General features: G+C 42.6%; 1 non-coding gene across 1 annotated transcript; it reads right to left on the reverse strand.

Moving 5' to 3' along the window:
- Window positions 1-3026: 3026 nt before the first annotated feature.
- Window positions 3027-3190, reverse strand: LOC125427588. The gene has a single exon (XR_007243714.1). It is a non-coding gene; the product is annotated as a U1 spliceosomal RNA (small nuclear RNA).
- Between the last annotated feature and the right edge of the window lie 2936 nt (window positions 3191-6126).

A 6126-nucleotide genomic window follows, 5' to 3' on the forward strand; every position in this document is an offset into this window, starting at 1 on the left:
ATACGAATGTTAAAGAATAGGTTTAAATATTTTGCGTTTTCCGTGTGTGCTTCGATCCCTCGTGTTGTCTTTGTCCAGGTCCTGTAGACTTTGTCTCGCCGTTTTAATTCGAAGTTACTTCAATTCACACTCCTGCTGCCCAACAAATCTTTCATGCCAATATCATGCAAAAAGCGAAGCTTAAGTGCCATTATCTAATGGCCAAAGGAAATTGGCCTTGTGTTACCACTACCACTATGAGACCAAGACCATGTGATTTCAACCCCAGTGCAATCAAATGGTCTTCTCTGTTTGCAGCTCACACCCCCCCCCCCGCCATTTCCATTTTAAAAGTACATGAATAAAGTTCGTTTCCTATAATCTGCTCCCCCCTTCTTCCACACCCCTTAGTATGGTAAAATTGAAAACTAGTTTAAATTGGGGATGACAACGATGCTGCTTTTATAGAATTGGATCATATGGAAATTTTATATAATCAGTCGCCATCACTTGGTTATATGATTAATTTAATTTTCATGGGGATTGTTAGTGGTTATTTTTAGGTTGTATTGTATTACTGTACATTTTAATAATGTGTGTAAGCCATTCTGAGCCTGGCCTTTGGCTGGAAAGAGCAAGGTAACAAACTTAATAAAATAAATTAATTAATCACAATGAATGATTTTATTACAGCCGCAAAGCCAGCAAAAAGAAAACGAAAACAGATTCAATTTATACATATATACAAACATCCATGGCATAATACCCATACCCAAAAGAAGCATCAATTTACAACATTACAGTCACCATCATCTAGTGCTGCTCCCTGTCTTAACAATCTGTGCTTGCTGTATACTAACATACAAAATTTGGCTACCTTCAGAGATGTAAAGGAAACCTCGTCTTCCAATAAGATTCTTGTAAGAGCTAAATCAGAGTCAACTGCGATTGGATTAATATAATGAATTAACAATGGTTGAATTAATGACTTCCTTTCTGCTTTATAGAGTTCACAGTGCAGTAGAATGTGTGACTTAGGGTCCACTTTTCCTGAATTGCAAACACAAACTCTACTGGACTGTGGAATTTTTGGAAATCTTCCTGCTAAATTGGCTGATGGAAAAGCATCAAAATGGGCCCTAGAAAAGGCCCAGTGACATTTTGTAGATACAATATTAAATCAATAGGGGGATGCTGAAATTCCTGACCAGGATTTCAATGGTTTATATAACAATGGTAACAAGGAGTAATTTGTTTGCATTTTGATGTCATTAAATCTTTGATAAACCAAGACTGTTGCTCTATGGAAACCCAATTCCAATAGTTGCATAGGATCCAACCTGCATTGTTTAAGTTTGAGTATTATCTTTTCTGACCAACTTGGATATGGTGACACTGCCAGCAAGAAAGGCAGTAAACCCAGAGGCTGGAGAAGAACTTTAAGCCAATATTTAATAATCAGCCTCCAAAAGGTTGTCTCTACTTTCACCATCCCTGCTTCTTGTCTTAACACTGCATTAGCTGTACATTTAGGTGTATTAAACAAAGCTCTAAGGAATGCAGATAAGACTCTAATAAAGTAAAATCTGTTACTAGTGCCAGTGGAGCTCCATAGGTAAGTTGAGCCAAGGATTTAGCTTCGAATAATCTAATTGCAGGTGGGATAAATCCACCCCCTTGCGATCAAAAATATCTCAAAATTGCCTGTGAGCTCCTTTGGGCTGTGTGTGTAACTGATTGTATATGGACCATGAGTTTCCCATTATACTGGAAAACCACCTCTAGGTATTTGAAGCACAATCTGATATCCAGTCAACTGTCAATTCTGTTTCTTAAATTTAGCATTAAAGTGTCTTGTCTTGTATAATTAATATTTAACAATTCCTCTGCACATTTTTGAGCAAATATCTTCAGTGCTCTTTTAAGCCCCACTTACCAGGGACAAGCATAGGTGCATGGGTATCTTTCTTATGGAAACCAGTTATGAGTATATTAACATGGAGGTTAAACAAGTGGGGTGCTGAAAGGTACCCTTGCCTCACACCTTTCTGAGTAGAGATGGGCACAGTTAGGTGACCTTCATGTGAGAACCTTACCTGTATGGTTGTATTCTCATGTAATTTAACAATTGGTTGGAGAAGGTGTCTATCAATATTAGTCTCCTCTAGCTTTGCCCAGAGACAAGTGCGTGTTACATTGTCAAATGCGGCCTTAAGATCAACAAAGCCCGCATATAGAGATCCTTTTTTAATATGTACATATTTTTCTATCATATATTTTAATATCAGGCAGTGATCCATTGTCAAGCGGCCTTTACAAAAGCCAGCCTATTAATCTTCTAGTTTCTCTGTCCAACCGTGCAAGAAATTTTTTTGCTCAGATATTTGGTGTATAATTGGTTCACAACATTGAGGAGGCTAATTGGTCTGCAATTAGCTGGTTCGGAGAATAAATTATCACAAATGTTAAACAGCGTCCGGTGTGTAAAAATGAAGGGTTGGATAAGCACCTGAGCAATGTAAGGTGAAAGACAGTCTTATACGCAGAGTAAAATGACTAAACTACAAACTAACATGGCGAAACAAACTTGAATCTGGCACAGTATATGACTCGGAAAAAGACAACACCAGTTTTCAATTTTACCATACTAAGGGGTGTGGAAGAAGGGGGGAGCAGATTATAGGAAACGAACTTTATTCATGTACTTTTAAAATGGAAATGGCGGGGGGCGGGGGGGGGGGGTGAGCTGCAAATAGAGAAGACCATTTGATTGCACTGGGGTTGAAATCACATGGTCTTGGTCTCATAGTGGTAGTGGTAACACAAGGCCAATTTCCTTTGGCCATTAGATAATGGCACTTAAGCTTCGCTTTGGCATTGATATTGGCATGAAAGATTTGTTGGGCAGCAGGAGTGTCGAACTTCAGAAGTAACTTCGAATTAAAACGGCGAGACAAAGTCTACAGGACCTGGACAAAGACAACACGAGGGATCGAAGCACACACGGAAAACGCAAAATATTTAAACCTATTCTTTAACATTCGTATCAGGGGAAAGCGCGAACGCAGTCCCCCACTACCACAAATTATGCAGTCGAGTTTCCCGCATTTGGGGAAATCGCAGGGGTCAGCACACCCGCAGTGCAATGGATGAGCCTCACCCTGGGAAAACCTCCTTCGTGATCAAGGTGTCTCCCCTGCCAGGTAAGTATGCTTTCCTCGGCCCCGAAAGCCGTTAGCCAGCGCCGACGACTACTTTACAAGCCACGGCGGCTCACGGACCGCTGCTTTTGTTCACACCGTCCATGCCTCAGGACCGCGAGCCGCCTCGCTGACAGCAAAGAGCGACCGATCTGGGTGCCAACTGACCCCACAAAACTCGGACGATCGCGGTGCTCCCCGCTTTCCCACAATGCCGTGCCGCACCTTATTTGCATAGAGCCGCCCGCTGTGGCCCCGCCTCCTCCATCTCGGGGTTTCCGAAGTGAGAGGCGGGGGGTTTGCAGCCGATGGATTGAGGAAGGGCGACGGTCGAATTCTTTTGTTTAATGACAGCTACTGTGAGCAGGAAAATGCTTTAAAAAAGCAGGAGAGAATCTGCTAGAGGACTTTGAAAGCAGAAGGACACAAACGTCAGTTGCCGTTGTTTTATTTCTGAAAGTTAAAATAAAATAATTTTTCAAATACTATACTAAAATCTGGGTATTATCTACAACACGTGATACGGATCTGGTCAGTGTCTTGGTGGAAAATCAGTTGTCTGCTGCCTTGAAGTGTAAGGACGAAAGGCTTGATTTTCAGGTAACAAATGAGATCCTTTCACAAACGAACCAAAAAAATCCTAGGGGAAATCCGGAGCTAGTTCTATTAAATATTTGTATTTTCTAGAGGTGCCACTAAATTATTGGCCACCGCTAATTTTTTCCAAAACCTCTGCAAGGAACATCTTTCACCCGCTGTCATCACCCAATTGGGGTTATTGCTACAGGCCCATTGATGTCAAAGGATTTACACAAGTGTGTTTGCGACCGCACTGAGAGACTTCTTACAAAATAAAATAAGGTTGACTTTCTCTATAGTTCAATTTTTCTCGATGCATTATTCCATTTCACTTAAGCATGGAAAAACATTTTTGGCCAGAACAGTGAATGAATGTTAACAGAGGTTTGAGAAACAGAAGGGTGGGGGTGGTAATTCTCGGACTGATACTCTCTGAAAATAAAGGAAACAATTATGAAAGAAAGATTCACGTGTGTCATTGTTAAACTGTATACCCTTTTCCATTCACCCCTTGCATTTCACTCCAAATGTCACAGCAAGTGAGACATTCTTTGCTCTTGCCGGACAAAGTGTATTTCTGCAGTTAAGCTCAAGATTCAAAGGTCCATGCAATGTATTGAACTATAGCAAGTTTGCAGACTCCGTGTTTCTACCATCCCATCATCTGTTATGATCTGAACACTTCATTTGCTGGCTTATGATGCTTGAAAATTCCATAGATTGGTCGTTGTTGTTTTTACAAGACAGAGGTGGACTCCAACGGGCACACATATAACACCTTCAAGATGTTATGCATAGCATTTGGGGAAGAACTTTCCACAGATCTCTTCCCCAAAAGGACTCATTTCTCTCAATCCAGGTTTTACAAACATCACCGAACTTGTGACCTTTTTGCACAGTCCTGGGGTGGAGGCACTCCCATGCGAACACAACAGCCAGGAGACATTTTATTTTCTTCCCTTCCATCTGGTTACTTTTAAGTTCTGCTACCATCCGCCATTTCAGGAAGAATCTGCCCACCTGCCAGTCTGTGCAGTTCACCCAGCACATTGTGGGCAGATTCTCTGAGCACCCACCATTTCACAAATCCTCCAAGCACATTTTCTTCCCGTGGCAGCAAGTATGACCACCATTTCACTCATAGATCTACAGCAACACATTCATTATTGCCTGGCCATTGCAGAAAAGTCCCTTTTTCTCTTTTAAAATTTTTGTGTATGTTAAACATTTGAAGCTACGCAGGTGCGAGACAATCAGCATCGCTGAGGGGTTCGTTTCTGTATGTCTTCACAGCTAGGCCTGCATTGAAAAAAAATTAAAAACAGAAAGAAGTGTTTCTGTGCAAAGGTGTGAAAGCAACCCAAATTGTTTCCATGAGCTCAAATTGCTTCCTGAACACATAAAGGGCACACATGCGAATGGAAAAAAGGAAAGTGGGTTCATGTGTAATAACTGCAACTTGTTATAAATATGCTGTGCAGAATCCACTAGAGAGAGATCTCTCACAAATTTTCTCCATAAAATTCAAACTGCTGACCAATGGGGAAAGCAACTGGAGGAAGCCACATTGTTGGCACTTGAAAGAAAATGCCTGTGAGGAGTATGTCAGACATGAGAGGGGGTGGTGGGGGATGAGTGCGCGTATGCCAACCCAAGTATCTAATGAAGAGCTGTTCTCCTTGTGAGTAGGCAAGCAGTCTTGAGCTGAGCAGGTGGTTGCCCACTTGGGGGTCTCTGTCTGAGGATGGCCAGATCCCATTTCCACCTGCCTAGTAGGGAGCTCGTAACAGGCAGACTTAGCTGGAATTGGGAAGGAATTAAGTGAGCTGTAACCCAGTCAGCCGGCCGGGGCAGAATTACAGGACCATCGCCGTTATAGAGGAGTGCTTGGGCGGAGAGGCGCTGAAGGAAGACACCCCCACCCAATGCAGTAATTTGCAGCCCCGGCCCGCGGGGATCACCAGCCGCTGGTATAAAACAAACACCTCTCCTCCCCTCCCCTCCCGAATCAGAATCCACCTAATATATTTTATTAAGCTCGACCCACTTAGGAGTTTTTTTTGTTTGCTTTTTCCAGACTCGAAGATTAGGCCCCGGTTTTATGAAACAGTGGTACGACTGTCCCTCTAAAACTATCAAAATGACTCAAAAGAACGCACAAGCTTCCAGATCCTGCAGCGCGCTTTTGCAATCAAACGCGCCACCAATGTAGCAACAAGCCGCAGAGGGGATGGGAAAAGGTGAGAGAAGGCTTATTATAATGAATGGCTCCACCCGCTTTCTCTTTCCCGCCATCCTCTTCGACCAGTAGAGGCCTGGCATGCGTTTTCATGGGAGAAGGTCGTGTGTGTGACGTCACCATATGGCG

This window comes from Sphaerodactylus townsendi, linkage group LG02 (assembly GCF_021028975.2).
Source record: "Sphaerodactylus townsendi isolate TG3544 linkage group LG02, MPM_Stown_v2.3, whole genome shotgun sequence".
NCBI classification, from domain to species: domain Eukaryota; kingdom Metazoa; phylum Chordata; class Lepidosauria; order Squamata; family Sphaerodactylidae; genus Sphaerodactylus; species Sphaerodactylus townsendi.